The sequence below is a fragment of the Rattus norvegicus genome, chromosome X (genome assembly GCF_021556685.1).
Source record: "Rattus norvegicus strain SHRSP/BbbUtx chromosome X, alternate assembly SHRSP_T2T, whole genome shotgun sequence".
NCBI classification, from domain to species: Eukaryota; Metazoa; Chordata; class Mammalia; order Rodentia; family Muridae; genus Rattus; species Rattus norvegicus.
The window spans coordinates 29875911-29893829 of NC_141554.1; the positions used below are offsets into that span (position 1 = coordinate 29875911).

The 17919-nt window shown below is 39.0% G+C and overlaps 1 pseudogene; it reads right to left on the bottom strand.

Moving 5' to 3' along the window:
* The window catches only part of LOC100362249 (hypothetical), a 109146-nt pseudogene that overhangs the window by 79920 nt on the left and 11307 nt on the right, over positions 1 to 17919 (bottom strand).

The window sequence follows — 17919 nt, forward strand, 5'->3', positions numbered from 1 at the left end:
GCTGAAGACCAGTAGACAGGAAAGACTACATGCCCGAAAGTAGAACACTCTGTTCCCATAGCAGGATGAAATAAAACAGGAAAACAGGTCTTCAGCACTCCTGAAACACCGGCATATTGGATGGTCTAGCCACTGTCATAAATAGCAGAACAAAGTAACACCAGAGACAATCTGATGGCAAGAGGCAAGCCCAGGAACCCAAGCAACAGCAACCAAGACTACAAGGCATCATCAAAGTCCAATTATCCTACAAAAGGAAACACTGAATATCCAAACACACCAGAAAAGCAAGATCTAGATTTAAAATCACATTTGATCATGCTGCTGGAGGAATTCAAGAAAGACATGAAGAACTCCCTTAGAGGAATGCAGGAAAACATAAATGAACAAGTAGAAGCCTATAGAGAGGAATCACAAAAATCCCTGAAAGAATTCCAGGAAAACACAATCAAAGAGTTGAAGGAATTTAAAAATGGAAACAGAAGCAATAAAGAAAGAACACAGGGAAACAACCCTGGATATAGAAAACCAAAGGAAGAGACAAGGAGCCATAGATACAAGCATCACCAACAGAATACAAGAGATCGAAGAGAGAATCTCAGGAGCAGAAGATTCCATAGAAATCATCAACACAACTGTCAAAAATAATGTAAATTGGAAAAAGCTACTGGTCCAAAACATACAGGAAATCCAGGACACAATGAGAAGATCAAACCTAAGTATAATAGGTATAGAAATAGTGAAGACTCCCAGCTCAAAGGACCAGTAAATATCTTCAACAAAATCATAGAAGAAAACTTCCCTAACCTAAAGAAAGAGATGACCATATACATACAAGAAGCCTAAGATCTCCAAATGGTTTGGACCAGAAAAGAAACTCCTCCTGTCAGATAATAATCAAAGCAGCAAATGCACAAAATAAAGAAAGAATATTAAAAGCAGTAAGGGAAAAAGGTCAAGTAACATATATAGGCAGACCTGTCAGAATCACACCAGACTTCTCGCCAGAGATTATGAAAGCCAGAAGATCCTGGACAGATGTCATATAGACCCTAAGAGAACACTAATCCCATCCCAGGTTACTGTATCTTGCAAAACTCTCAATTGACACAGATGGAGAAACCAAGATATTTCATGACAAAACCATTTTTGCACAATATCTTTCTACAAATCCAGCACTACAAAGGATAATAAATGGTAAAGCCCAACATAAGGAGGCAAGCTACACCCTAGAAAAAGCAAGAATCTAATCATCTTGGGAACAAAACAAAGAGAAGAAAAACACACAAACATAATCTCACATCCAAATATGAATGTAACAGGAAGCAACAATCACTATCCCTTAATATCTCTCAACATCAATGGCCTCAACTCCCCAATAAAAATACAGTTGAACAAGCAGGATGCACAATGAGGACCCTGCATTCTGCTGCGTACAGGAAACACACCTTATAGAAAAAGACAGACACTACCTCAGAATGAAAGGCTGGAAAATAACTTTCCAAGAAAATGGTCTGAAGAAGCAAGCCGGAGTAACCATTCTAATATCGAATAAAATTGATTTTCAACTTAAATCATCAAAAAAGATAAGGAAGGGCACTTCATATTCATTAAAGGAAAAATCCACCAAGATTAACTCTTAATCCTATATATCTATGCTCCAAATACAAGGTCACCTACATACATAAAGTAAACCTTAATAAAGCTCAAAACACACATTGCACCTCACACAATAATAGTAGGAGATTTCAGCACCCCACTCTCATCAATGGACAGATCATGGAAACAGAAATTAAACAGAGACATAGAGAAACTAAGAGAAGTCATGAACCAAATGAACTTAACAGATATTTATAGAACATTCTATCCTAAAGCAAAAGGATATACATTCTTCTCAGCACCTCATTGTACTTTCTCCAAAGTTGACCACATAATTGTTCATAAAACAGGCCTCAACAGATACAGAAAGATAGAAATAATCCATTCATCCTATCAGACCAACAGGAACTACAGCTGGTCTTCAATAACAATAAGGGAAGAACGCCCATATATACATGGAAGTTGAACAATGCTCTACTCAATGATAACATCGTCAAGGAAGAAATAAAGAAAGAAATTAAAGACTTCTTAAAATTTAATCAAAATGAAGGTACAACATACCCAAACTTATGGGACACAAGGAAAGCTGTGCTAAGAGGAAAAGTCATAGATAGCTCTGAGTGCCTGCAGAAAGATACAGGAGAGAGCATATATCAGCAGCTTGACAGCATACCTAAAAGCTCTAGAACAAAAAGAAGCAAATACACCCAGGAGGAGGCAGGAAATAATCAAACTCAGAGCTGAAGTCAACCAAGTAGAAACAAAAAGGATCATAGGAAGAATCAACAGAACAAAAAGTAGGTTCTTTGAGAAAATCAACAAGATAGATAAACCCTTAGCCAGACTAACGAGAGGACACAGAGAGTGTGTCCAAATTAACAAAATCAGAAATGAAAAGGGAGACATAACTACAGAATCAGAGGAAATTCAAAAAATCATCAGATCTTACTATAAAAGCCTATATTCAACAAAACTTGAAAATCTGCAGGAAATGGACAATTTCCTAGACAGATATCAGTTACTGAAGTTAAATCAGGAACAGATAAACCATTTTACCAACCCCATAACTTCTAAAGAAATAGAAGCATTCATTAAATGTCTCCCAACCAAAAAGAACACAGGTACAGATGGGTTCAATGCAGAATTCTATCACACCTTCATAGAAGACCTCATATCAATTCTATCCAAACTATTCCACAAAATTGAAACAGAAGGAATGCTACTGAATTCCTTCTATTAAGCCACAATTACTCTTATACCTGAACCACAGAAAGATCCAACAAATAAAGATAACTTTAGACCAATTTCCCTTATGAATATCGACGTAAAAGTACTCAATAAAATTCTGGCAAACCAAATCCAAGAGCACACCAAAACAATCATCCACCATAATCAAGTCGGCTTCATCCCAGGCATGCAGGGATGGTTTAATATTTGGAAAAGCATCAACGTGATCCAATATATAAACAAACTGAAAGAACAAAACCACATGATCATTTCATTAGATACTGAGAAAGCATTTGACAAAATTCAACACCCCTACATGATAAAAGTCCTGGACAGAATAGGAATTCAAGGCTCATACATAAACATAGTAAAAGCCATATATAGCAAACCGATAGCTAACAGTAAATTAAATGGAGAGAAATTGAAGCAAGCCCACTAAAATCAGGGTCTAGAGAAGGCTGCTCATTCCCTACTTATTCAATAAAATTCTTGAAGTTCTAGCCCAAGCAATCAGATAGCAAACGGAGATTGAGCGCATACAGATTGGAAAGGAAGATGTCAAAATATCACTATTAGCAGATGACATGATAGTATATTGACGTGATCCAAAAAGTTCCACCAGAGAACTACTAAAGCTGATAAACACCTTCAGCAAAGTGGCTGGGTATAAAATTAACTCAAATAAATCAGTAGCTATCCTCGACACAAAAGAGAAACAAGCTGAGAGAGAAATTTGGGAAACGGCACCCTTCACAATATTCCCAAATAAAATAAAATACCTTGGCGTGACTTTAACCAAGCAAGTAAAAGATCTGTACAATAAGAACTTCAAGACTCTGAAGAAAGAAATTGAAGAAGACCTCAGAAGATGGAAAGATCTCCCATGCCCATGGATTGGCAGGATTAATATAGTAAAAGTGGCTATTTTACCAAAAGCGACCTACAGATTCAATGCAATCGCCATCAAAATATCAATCCAAATCTTCAGAGAGTTAGACAGAGCAAATGGCACATTCATCTGGAATATCTAAAACCCCAGGATAGCTAAAACTATCCTCAACAATAAAATGATTTCTGGGGGAATCACTATCCCTCAACTCAAGCAGTATTTCAGACTAATAGTGATAAAAACTGTATGGTATTGGTATAGAGACAGACAGAGAGACCAGGGGAATAGAATTGAAGACCCAGAAATGAACCCACACACCTATGGTCACTTGATTTTTGACAAAGGAGCCAAAATCATCCAATGGAAAAAAAGTTAGCCTTTTCAGCAATCAGTGTTGGTTCAACTGGAGGTCAACATGTAGAAGAATGCAGATCAATCCATGCTCATCACCCTGTACAAAGCGTAAGTCCAAATGGATCAAGGACCTCTACATCAAACCAGATACACTCAAACTAATAGAAGAAAAAGTGGGGAAGCATCTCGAACACCTGGGCACTGGAGAAACTTTCCTAAACAAAACACCAATTGCTTATGCTCTAAGATCAAGAATTGACAAATGGGATCTCATAAAACTGCAAAGCTTCTGTAAGGCAAAGGAGTAAAGGACACTGTGGTTAGGACATAATGGCAACGAACAGATTGGGAAAAGATCTTTACCAATCCTACAACAGATAGAGGGCTTATATTCAAAACATACAACAATTTCAAGAAGTTAGACCAGAGGCAGACAAATAACCCTATTAAAAATGGGGTTCAGAGCTAAAAAAAGAATTCAGACCTGAGGAATGCTGAATGGCTTAGAAACACCTAAAGAAATGTTCAACATCTTTAGTCATAGGGGAAATGCTAACCAAAACAACCCTGAGATTTCACCTCACACCACTGAGAATGGCTAAGATCAAAAACTCAGGTTACGGGGGTGGGGATTTAGCTCAGTGGTAGAGCGCTTGCCTAGGAAGCGCAAGGTCCTGGGTTCGGTCCCCAGACCCGAAAAAAAAAAAAGAACTAAAAACTCAGGTTACAGCAAATGCTGGCGAGGATGTGTAGAAAGAGGAAGACTCCTTCATTGTTGGTGGGATTGCAGACTGGTACAACCATTCTGGAAATCAGTCTGGAGGTTCCTCAGAAAGTTGGACATTTAACTACCTGAGGACTCAGCTATACCACTCTTGGGCATATACCCAAAAGATGCCCCAACATATAAGAAAGACAGATGCTCCGCTATGTTTGTAGCAGCCTTATTCATAATAGACAGAAGCTGGAAAGAACCCAGATGCCCTTCAACAGAGGGATGGATACAGAATATGTGGTACATCTACACAATGGAATATTACTCAGCTATCAAAAACAATGCCTTTATGAAATTCATAGGCAAATAGATGGAACTGGAAAATATCATTCTGAGTGAGGTAACCCTTTCACAGAAAAACACACATGGTATGCACTCATTGATAAGTGGCTATTCGCCCAAATGCTTGAATTGCCCTAGATGCACAGAACTCATGAAACTCAAGAGGGATGACCAAAATGCAAATGCTTTACTCCTTCTGTAAAAGGGCAAGAAGAATACTCTTGGCAAGGCATAGGGAGGCATAGTTTAGAACAGAGGCAGAAGGAACACCCATTCAGAGCCTGCCCCGCATGTTGCCCATACATATACAGCCACCCAATTAGACAAGATGGATGAAGCAAAGAAGTGCAGGCCGACAGGACCTGGATGTAGATCTCTCCTGAGAGACAAAGCCAGAATACAACAAATATATAGGCGAATGCCAACAGCAAACTCCTGAACTGAGAACGTGGCCCCTATTGAATGAATCAGAGAAAGGACTGGAAGAGCTTGAAGGGGCTCAACACCCCATATGATCAACAATGCCAAGCAACTAGAGCTTCCAGGGTCTAAGCCACTACCCAAAAACTATACATGGACTGACCCTGGGCTCCAACCTCATAGGTAGAAATGAATATCCTAGTAAGAGCACCAGTGAAAGTGGAAGCCCTTGTTCCTGCCAATACTGAACCCCCAGTGAACGTGTTTGTTTGGGGGAGGGCGAAATGGGGGGACGATGGGGAGGGGAACACCCATATAGAACGGGAGGTGTAGGGCCTAGGGAGATATTGGCCTGGAAACCGGGAAGGGGAATAGCAATTGAAACATAAATAATAATCATTTTAATAAAGATAAAAAAGTATTTTTATTAAATGAATATCAACAGGAATAACATGGTATTGTTTAACTCTTTTATATTGATAGAAAATTAAAGTTGTTTTATTAGATTATTTTATTTTATTGCAAATAACTCATGTATTTGAAATGTGATGATTCTTAGGACTATGTTTTATTTTGTTTAGACGTTTCATGTTTGAGAATAAGAAAATTCATAAACATGCAGAAGTATATTATGTGGAAACTTGTGCGTTCTTGAAAGTCAATTATGTCAAATGATATTTGACTTGGGTATACAGGTGAAAAATTTTTTGCTAAAGCAAACATGTTTAAGGATGCATGACATTAAGAGGGATCCAACAGATGAAGAAGGATGCTGGATGTTTTTGGTATGTTTGCCAGTCTTTTATGGCCATCATTTGTCATGACTTCATAGAAAGAAACACACCAAAAATCTTGTGGAACCTTCTGGACATCTCAATGCATCCAAATACTCCAGCCAATTGGCAAAGCAATGTCAGACTCACATGGAGTTTTGAGAAGAGAGACTCACATGGTGTTTTGCTGAGGAAAAACCAGTGCAAGGATATGTGATACTTAGAGGGTGTATAAATACTACTCGACTGACCGTGACACAGGCCATTTATAACACTTCCTCACTAGTCATCACTTCATTGAGATAGTCATGTTAGAAAACATGGCATCCCTGTTGGTTTTGTTCATTCCTACTGACTGATACCTATTTGGGAGAGGACTGGATGTTTCTACAGGGTCATGCAACCACTTCTGCCTGGTGTTTACTTTTCTAACACTGCTAAATTGCCTGAAGGTGTATATTTGACAATGAAGATTAGATTTGCTCCAAACAAATATTTCTGGAAAAGTCTACTTCCCCCCATATCCTAATCATTTCTTTTCTACTCTTTCTGATGGGTTGTGGACTAAAAAGGTGGTTGAAGCATGTTAAAACTCTTATTAAAAGTAGGCTTTGAAAAAATATAAGTGCACCACCCCAGAAAATTGTGTTAAAGGCTCTGTGCATGCATTCAGCCAAGTCAGGGTGAGGAAGTCACTGGAAGAAAAATGATTGTTAAAATTTGGGAATACCAAACATGGAAGGCATATGTAGGTGCTCTGTAATCTGAGCGAGGCCAGAAGATAGGAGAAAGGGCTAGAGAGCAAGTTTCAGACTTGCCCTATCTAAGGGCACCATGTGAAATCTCGTCATAATTAGGTATGCCTCCTGCACTGTAACTGTACTTGTGCACTCGATATTGGAGCAAACATAACAAGAAATTCGGTACAAAACTGAGTGCTTAGAGCCAAGCATGGCGTTATGCACAGGAAACTGGAAAAGAACTTCTGTAGACCTCTTCCTGAAAACCTGGTATAAGCCCTGTTCCAATGAAACAGCACTGGCTGTGCACAAATGGCAATGGAAGCTGGAGGATGGAGAAACAATTGAGAAAGTTTGATTAGGAAGTTGCACGAAAGGTTGTGTGGATGGTCTCAACAGGAGAATTCCAGGGAAGTTATTTAGGCAAAGGTGTTAAGAGAACCTGGACCCTAAGATCTTTTAGACACTAGACCACCAGCAAGACAGCATAAACCATCATATGAGAACCCCCCAAACATATACAGCAGAACACTGCCGGGTCTGGCATCCCTCAGTAAGAAAAGATGCACCTTACTACTCTCAAGAGACTGGAGTACGGAGGGAGTGGGGATGTCTGGTGAAAGGGTGATGTCATTCTCCTGGAGATAGGGGTAGAGGAGTGGTGTATGGGATATGGAACAGCCAAAGTGTGAACCAGTAGTCGGATAAAATCTGAAGCAAAAAAAAAAAAGATTAAATAAATAATTTAAAAAGAGTAAGGATAAAAGAGAAATCTGGAAAGAGTTAGGCCTTAGAGTGTTGTAGTATTATGGATATCTTAGTTCTCTAGGAAAGCAAGAGATATTGTGCAGGATCAGTGTTACCAGCACTATCCTGGCAACTGAAGATGGCGTGGAAGGGAAGATACTAGAGAGATCAACAGCAAGGAGCAATGATTGAATTGTTTACATATATTGGGAGCATCACAGTTAGCATTAATTCTGGAACAAACTACCATTATAGCAGGGCAGGAAGTTGACTGTCCATCTGTGAGGGAACACATGTCAGGAAGGAAATAAGAAATCTAGAGGCAGGAAGAAAAATGGATACCATTAAGGATTACTACAAAATGCTTTGCACTCCAATACTATTTTGGCTTCCCTTCTTAAGCAAACTTCAACCACTTCTGAAAGCATGGCAAAACCTGCCAATTATTGCAAACTACCATAAGAACCATAGCTCAAGACAGCTTGTGAGAGTTTATGTATGTGAGGTGCATGGAGTTGCACTATTAGGACCTTGTTGGAGTAGGTGTTGTCACTGTGGTCTTGGACTTAAGAACCTCCTCCTAGCTGTGTGGAAATGAGTTCTCTGCTATCCCTCAGATGAACTCTCAGTTTATCCTTCACCATGCCTGTCTGGATGCCACAATGTTCCTGACTTGATGATGATGGACTGAATCTCTGAACCTGTAAGCCAGGCCCAATTAAATGTTGTGCTTTATATTACTTGCATTTGTCATGAAGTCTTTTAAGAGCAGTAAAACCCTAACTAAGAGCTCTAAGCAGGCTTTTCTACAGATTCTTTCAGGGAGGAATGTTCTCTCAGGTGAATCACATTAATATAACACAAACCATCTTGGTGAGGCTATAACACTCCAGGCAGAAGAGTGTGGCAACATGGCCCACATGGTACTAATTCTGATGATAAAAGAATCATGCAAGATTTCTGGATTAATAGAGTCCTTAGAAACAGTCTGAGAGGCTCAAATCCAGGCTATCTGTGTCAAAATGTAAATCCAGCAAATGGGTTCCAAGAAACAAGGTCAGGGAGTATGTACAGAGCAGAATTTGGGCTGTATTTGGGAATACTAAATTGGGAAGCACAGTCCAGGTGCTTTGTGATCTGGGGGAATTCCTAAAAATAGGAGAAGAGACTGGAGGGTAGGGTTCAGACTTGCCAACAAAGGAAGCTCATGTGAAATCTTTTCATACTTAGGTAGGCCTCCAGCAATTGAGACTATACTTGAGGACCCACTAGTGAAAGCAACTCATCAGTAATTGCTTGGAGATCATTTTCTCTCAAGAGAAGCATGGAATAATGAACAAGACACTGAAAGGCAAAGGCCTGTAAATCTGGTCAGCAAACCAGTATCAGACCTGTCCGTCATGGAAGAGAATGGGAGTATAGAACTCACAAACATATCTGTGTCTACTAGACTAATTGAAGAAGTTGGATGCAGAATCTACAGGATAGGACATAGACCTGTAGTTGTATGCATTGTATGGGCAGGAGAAATTGAGGGAAGACATTCAGGCAAAGAAAGTCATTGAAAGAAATAGGCATCCAGAGTTAGGGATTGGATTGCAGGATGGGTGGTATAGTTATCTCCATTCTCTAGAAATTCAAGAGAAATAATGCAGTATTACTGTAACTATAACTATCCTGGCACACTGAAAGAGAGCTTCTGGAGAGGTGAACTACAAGAACAAATGGCTAAGCTGTGAGCCACCACATATCGGTAACATCACTGTTGATCTTGAATCTGGGAAAGCGTACCATAGAAAGCAAGGCAGGAGCACCCCATTCCATAAGTAAGAGTACAGAGATCAGCCATCTAGGAAGAAACATAAATGAAAGAACTAAAGTAGATAACACAAATAAATACTAAACTATTCTTTGCACTCCACAGGTAACTTGAATTGCCTTCTTGTAAAATTGAGAATCACCTCTAGAAGCTTAACAACAATACAGGGCTCCAGATATCTTTAAGTCTCCATACACATTGGAGCACTTAAACAATTTCTCTACAGAGCACTTCATGAAGGAATGTCCTCAATTAGGTTTTCTTCTTCCCAGATGACTCTACATTGGATAAAAGCAACTGAACAAACCATCTTGGAAAGTCTTTATGTTGAGGCAGAAGAATGTGATTGGTCCACATGGTACTGAATCTGATGAAACAATGATGTAAGATTACAATGTTCATAGAATCATAACAAATAGACAGAGATCTGCTAAGCCTGGCAAATTGTGTCAGAGTTAGAATTCCAGCAATTGTGTCTACAAAAGCATGTTCTACACTTCTGCACAAAGCAGAACTGGATTTGTTTCTGGGAGTACTAAACAGGGAAGACCAGTTTTGATGCTGTTACCTGGTGGAGGGCTGGGTATAGCACATGCAACTGGAGGTCAAGTTTCGGACATTCCAGCATAGGAAACCAAATTTTAATCTATACATATTTACCTACACCTCTTATCATGAATGCTATAATTGTGGACTCACTACTGGAGAAACACAACTTCAAATTCGGTGTTATGCTGGATACCTGGTGTCCAGCAGGGGGTTAACCTTGATGGGAATGACAAAGTTGTATATATCTCATCATACATACCAGAAACAAAGCCTGTCCATCAGAAACAGGATTGGGAGTACAGAGGTGGCAAAGGAAAGTTGGAACTAAATAACGAATGGAGGAATTTAAATACAGAAGCTGCATGATAGTCCTAGGCCTGAGTTTTTGTGCATGATATGAACATGAGAGATTCAGGGGATCTATTCAATGTGATGTGTTGAGTACAGTCTGTATCCATATGTAGGATGTAACATGTGGGGGTGGATTTGGTACCCTGCTTGTATAGAATACCCACACATATAGTATATGATCTGTTTGATGAGAACTATCTTGTCACATTGACAATAACAGTGGAAGGGGACGTTCTGGACAGCCCACCCACAATGCACAAAGGCAGAGCTGTAAATGGGGAACAACACAGTGGGGCTGACTTTTGGGTAACTTACCATTGCAAGCAGGAAGCTACACTGTAAATCATTGAGAGAATACAAGTCATTAGTTAAGGATGAAACCTATAGGTAGGAACTGAAGCAGATACAACTAAGGAATACTAGGTAACGCTTTTCAATCCATACTTACCTCAGTTGTCTTCTTTTACAACCATGTATCTCTTCACAAAACTTAGCATTATGTGCACAGGGCTCCTCAAGATTTTCTATAGGACATTTCATAGAGGAGTGTTCTTAAAAGACTCCTTCTTCTCAGATGACTCTAGGTTTTGCCATGTTAAGACAACACAGCCACTATAATGAGGCTTTACCACACCTAGTAGAATGTGGCCGCAAGGTACATGTAGAACTGAATTGATGATAAAAATGATACAAGGTTGACATGATTTATATAATCCTGAAGTCTATGAGCCTCAAAGCCAAGCAATCTATTTCAGAACTGGAAGTGCAGACTATTTATCTGTAGAGTCATAGTTTGTGAGTGTGCACAGAACAACGTTGGGTTTCTATTTGACATACTAAAGAGGGAAGGCAAGTGCAGGTGCTGTTTGATCTTAGGGAGGGCTTGGAGTAGGAGATGAGACTGGAGGACAAGATTGAGATTTAACCACATTGGACATCCCTGTTTAATCTGCATACACTCAGAAAACCTACAGTCCACACTGCAATTGTGCAATCACTACTGGATGAACTCACCAGAAAACTGGGTGTAAGGTTGTTTGTCAAGAGGCAGTCATGTAAGAGTGCAGAGGGGACTGAAATATAGAGGTCTGAATTTCCCACCTGACTATAGATGTGGCAGTATGTTCCACATGGTAATGAATCTGACGAAATTGACATGAGATTACTGATTTTTTAGAATCCTAAAGCACAGCTTGAGAACCTCTAAGGCTAGGCAATCTGTCAGAACTGGAAGTCCTTCAAAAGGGGTAGAGATGCTTGTGCATGAATATGGGAAAGAATATTGTATTCTGGAGTCTGAATAAAATTATGTTGGAGATGTGAGAAACATGAGTTATCTGTCATGAAAAGCTACATGTTTCCCTTGCTCTCTGAAACATCTTAGGGGTATTAAAAATTATGAACAATCTTAGAATAAATTGCTTTCACATTTTGAAGTGTCCTTCGGCCTATGAAGAGACATGCTGGAATATTGAACTTTAAAGGTGATATGTTTGGGATTTGTGAAGATGCTTCTTGGGTAAGGGTTGGTGTCAAGCATAATGATGTGAGGTGGAACACAGTGACCTAAATGACATAACATGAAAACTAACTCTGACAAGTTTTCATCCCCTACACATCACTTGGGTGACAAAAGCACACTGGAAATGTGTGGACATTTGTGATATTCACAACCAGGGGAATAACAGATGGCTGTTGCCTTCTGGTAGATACAGGCTACAGATGGCACTAGTATCCTCAGTTCACAGAATTACCTTCTTCCCCCAAGAAAGCAACACACACCACTGGCAAAGTCAAGACTAAGACATCCAGCATTTCCAGCCAGAGAAAGAAGAAATTATATGTCTCCATACAAAAAGGTGGTGACTTTTCTCTGTTGAAGTGTCAAATTACTTACAATCCATCTTTCACCTTGTGTTTGTCATGTTTCTGCCACTTGTTGTTCCCCTGTACTTTTGCCTGCTACTTCTTCTTAGCAATACCGAACACATATAGCCTGCAGAATTTACGATGCAAAAACAAAAAAGGAACACATTTGAAATGTGTTAATGCATCCGATATTACTGACCCTGCAATGAAACCCACATAATTATTATCCTCCTTTTATAGATAGGAAAACAATACAGAGAGAATAATTCATTTATTCAGTCTCAGAGAGATTCAAGGATATAAAACACAGTGTACTCTCTACAGCCTTCACACATTGGGCTTTGAGTCTGAAAGACTTACTTACATGAAAAGTGTTGACAATTAGGCAAGCTCCACTGACAGTCCTGCCTAGCAATGATGGGACCATAAGACAACACAAAACCAATAAGAGATATCATTATTAGCTTCACATAGGTGAAAATTTCCCACAGTCACCTCTAGCAAATGTCCCCCATGCACATGTGCCACAGTTCCTATAAAGAGCCAAGTGTTTTCTCCCCACCACTTCTTTCCTACTCCCCCAGGCAGTCTCTGCATGTGCCTCATCCCTCCCTTTTAATAAACCTGTGTGAGACTTGTCAGAACTTGTCACCTAGTGTCATCAGAAAGTTAGTGGATGGGTTTCTGCCTGTGCCCAAAGCTGAAACTGCCTGACAGACCACTGTGCCACTGTGCGGGAGAGAGCTGTACCTTCAGAAATGCAGACAATCCTGAGAGCAGAGGGCAGACAACCACTTCTGACCACATTCCTGGCCCAGGAAGAACCTGCCTAGTGCCCTCTGTATAGAGTTATCAGGAACAGGATGTTTCCAGTTTCTGCCTGTGCCCAGAGCTTTACTGGTCCCTCAACTCACTCTACTCAAGTCCTCTGGGGAAGAAGGATGGACTCTGAGAATTGAAGACAATCTTGAGATCTCAGAGGAGACAACTAGTTCTTCTCAAATTCTTGGACTAAGAGGAAACTGCCTAATGCCTTCTGTGGCCTCCATGGCCTCTGAGCACAGGAACCTAGGAGCAGTAAGGAGCTGGACACTTCCACTCTCTGTCTGTGCCCATAGCTGAAAGATAGTCTCCAGGAGCACTGACACACCTGAGAGCAGAGGTTAAGACCAACCCTTCTGCTATGAGCAACACACCTGGAGGCGTCAGGGCATACAAACCCAGAAGTCTGGGAAAGGACTCTTATGGTTTCTAACTTCACCAGGAACTGACCCAGTCCCACAGCTCTCTGTTCCTGGTTCCGGCTGAAAGAAAACAAGTCTACAAATATGCTGACATACATGCTTACAGGAGGGTCAAGCCACTGTCAGAGTTAGCAAGACAAGCTACCAATAGAGAAAAGGTGATGGCAAGAGGTAAGCACAGGAAACTAAGCAACAGAAACCAAGATCACCTGGCATCATCAGAGCCCAGTTCTCCAACCAAAGCAAACATTGAATATCCAAGCAGACCAGAAAAGCAAGATTTGGATTTAAATTCACATCTCGAGATGATGATAGAGGATGTTAAAAGGGCATAAATAACTCTTTTAACGAAACACAGGACAACACAAGTAAACAAGTAGAAGTCCTTAAAGATAATTCAAAAAAATCCCTTAAAGAATTACACAAAAACACAACGGGTGAAGGAACTGAACAAAACCTTGGAGTATGTAAAAATGGAAATAGAAAGAATAAAGAAATCACAAAGAGAGACAACCCCAGAAATAGAAATCCTAGGAAAGGGATCAGGAAACATAGACACAAGCATCACCAACAGAATACAAGTGATAGAAGAGAGAATCTCAGGGGCAGAAGCTACCTTAGAAAATATTGACACAACTATCAAAAAATGTAAAATGCAAAAAGATCCTAACCCAAAACATCCAGGAAATCCAGGACAAAATGTGAAATTCAACCCTAAAGATAATAAGTGTAGAAAAGAGACAGATTCACAAATTAAAGAACCAGTAAATACCTTCAACAAAATTAAAGAAAAAAAAAACTTGCCTAACCTAAAGAAAGAGATGCACATAGACATACAGGAAGGATATAGAACCCAAAATAGATGGGACAAGAAAAGTAATTCCTCTTGTCACATAATAGTCAAAACACCAAACGCACAAACAAAAGAAAGAATATGTAAAGCAGGCAGGGAAAAAGGTCAAGTAACTTAAAATAGCTGACATATCAGAATTACACCAGACTTCTCACCAGAAAATATGAAAGCCAGATGATCCCAGGCAGATGTGATAGAGACTCTAGGAGAAAGAAAATGCCAGTCCAGGTTATTATACCCAGCAGAGCCCTCAATTAACATACATGCAGAAACCAAAATATTTCATGACAAAACCAAATTTACACGATATCTTTCCACAAACAATGCCTTACAATGGATGATAGATAGAAAACTCCAACACAAGGATTGGAATTATACCCTAGAATAAACAAGAAAGGAATCTCCTTGCATCGAACATAAAATAAGAGAGCCACACAAACATATTTCTACCCCTAACAACAGGAATAACAGGAAAAATGATCACTATTCCTTAATATCTCTTAACATCAATGGACCCAAATCTCCAATAAAAAGACATAGACTAATGAATGGATACATAAAGAGGACCCAGCATTTTTCACCATACAGGAAATACAACTCAGTGACAAAGACAGACACTTCCTCAGAGTAAAAGGCTGGAAAACAATTTTCCAAGGAAATGGTCCCAAGAAACAAGCTGGAGTAGCCATTATAATATTGAAAAAAATCAACTATTAACAAAAACTTATTAGAAATGATCAAAAAGGACACTTCATATTCATTAAGAGAAATATTCGTCAAGATGAACTTTCAATCCTGGATATTCCAAATGCAACAGTACCTGTATTCATAAAAGAAACCTTGCTAAAGTTCAAAATAGACATTGCACCTCCCACAAAAATAGTGAGAGATTTCAACACCCCACTCACATCAATGGGTAGATCATAAAACAGAAATTAAACAGAGATATAGAGAAACTAATAGAAGTTGTAAGCCATACGCATTTAACACACACACACACACACACACACACACACACACACACACATAGATACATACATATATGTAAATAGATAGATACATAAATATATAGAAAGATAGATAGAAAATTTCAACCTAAACAAAAGAATATATCTTCTTCTCAGCATTTCATGGTACCTTATCCAAATTTGACCATATACTTGGTCACAAAAAGGCTTCAACAGATACAGGAAGATTAAAATAATCACATGCATCTTATCAGATCACCACAGACTGATGCTGGTCTTCAATAACAACAAAAACAACAGAAATCCCATGTATACGTGGAAGTTGAACAATGTTCTCAATTAAAACATATCAAGGAATAAATCAATAAAAAATTAAGACTTTTTTGAATTTAATGAAAAAGAGGGTACAGCATAGTTAAAATTATGAGCCACAATGGAAGCAGTGCTAAGAGGAAAGCTCATAGCTCAGAGTCCCTCCAAAAAGACTCTGGAGAGAGCATATGCTAACAGTTTCACAGCACACCAGAAATACCTAGAATAAAAGAAGCCAATACATCCAAGATGGTAAGAAATAATCAAACTCAGGGATGAAATAAACCAAGTACAAACAAAAAGATCTATACAAAGAATCAACAAAACCATGAGCTGATTGTTTGAGAAAATCAACAAGGTAGATAAACCCTTAGCCAGACAAATTGGAGGGCACAGAGAGAGTATCCAAATTAACAAAATCAGAAACAAATAAGGAGACATCACATCAGAATCTGAGGAATCTCAGAAAATCATCATACCCCACTACAAAAGCCCATAGTCAACAAAACTGGAAAATTTGGATGAAATGAACAATTTTCTAGACAGCTACCTTGCACCAAAGTTAAATCAGGTTTAGAGAAAGCACATAACAGCCTCATAATTCCTAAAGAAATAGAATCAGTTATTAAAAGTCTCCCAAACAAAAACATTCCAGTTCCAGGTGGGTTTATTACAGAATTCTATCAGACCTTCATAGAAGACCTAGAACCAATACTGTCCAAACTATTCCACAAAATAGAAACTGAAAAAACACTGCATAAGTTCTTCTATGAAGCCACAATTATGCTTATACCTAACCCACACTAAGACCCAACAAAGACAGAGAAATTCAGACCAATTTCCCTTATGAATATTGACTCAAAATGCTCAATAAAATTCTCACACATGGAAATCAAGAACTCTTCAAAGCAATCGTCGACCATGATGATATAGGCTTCATCCCAGGGAAGTAAGGTTGGTTCTATATACAGAAATCCATCACTGTAATCCACTATGTAAGCAAATACAAAGAAAAAATACCACATGATCATTTCATTAGATTGTCAGAAAGCATTTGAAAAAGTTCAACCCCTCTTCATGTGAAAAGACATGGAAAGTCCAGGAATTCAAGGCCCATACCTAAACATAATAAAAGCAATATACAGCAAAACAGTAGGTAACACCAACTAAATGGAGAGAAACTTGAAGCAATCCTACTAATATCAGGGACTAAAAAAAGCTTCGCACTCTCTCCCTACTTATTAAGTGTAGTGCGTGAAGTTCTAGCCAGAGCAATCAAAAACCAAAAGGAGGACAAAGTGATACAAACTGAAAAGGCAGAAGTCAAAATATCACTATTTGCAGATGATGTAATAATATACATACATGACACTATAAGTTCCACAGGGGAAGTGCCAAGCCTGATAAACAATGTCAGCAAAGTGGTTGGGTATAAATTTAGCTCCAAAAATATCAGTAGCCTTCTTCTACTCAAAGGATATACAGGCTCAGAAAGAAATTAGGAAAGTGATACCCTTCACAATAGTCAAAATAACATAAACATATCTCGGTGTGACTGTAACAAAGCAAGTGAAAGATCTGTATGACAAGAACTTGAAGTCTCTTAAGAAAAAAAATTGAAGATCTCAGAAGATGAAAAGACCTCCCATGCTTATGGATTGGCAGGATTGATAGGGTAAAATGGCCATTTGCTAGAAGCAGTCTACAGATTCAATGCAATCTCCATCATAATTCCAACGCTTAGAGTAAGAAAGAGCAATTTTCAAATTCATTTGGAATAAAAAATACCCAGGATTGGGAAAACTATCCTCAATAATAAAAGAATTTCTGGGGCAATAACCATCCATGTCCTCAAGCAGTATCACAAAGCAACAGTGATTAAAATTGTAAGGTATTGGTGCAGAGACAGGCAGGTTGATCAATGGAGTAGAATTGAAGATCCAGAAAAGAACCCATGCGCCTATGGTCACTTGATCTTTGACAAAGGAGCTAAAATGATCTCATGGGAAAAAAGATAGCACTTTCAATAAATGGTGCTGGTTCAACTGGAGGTCAGCATGTAGAAGAATTCAAATTGATCCCTTCTTATCAGGCTGTCCAAAGCTCAAGTCAAAGGGGATCAAGGACCACATCATGAAGCCAGATACA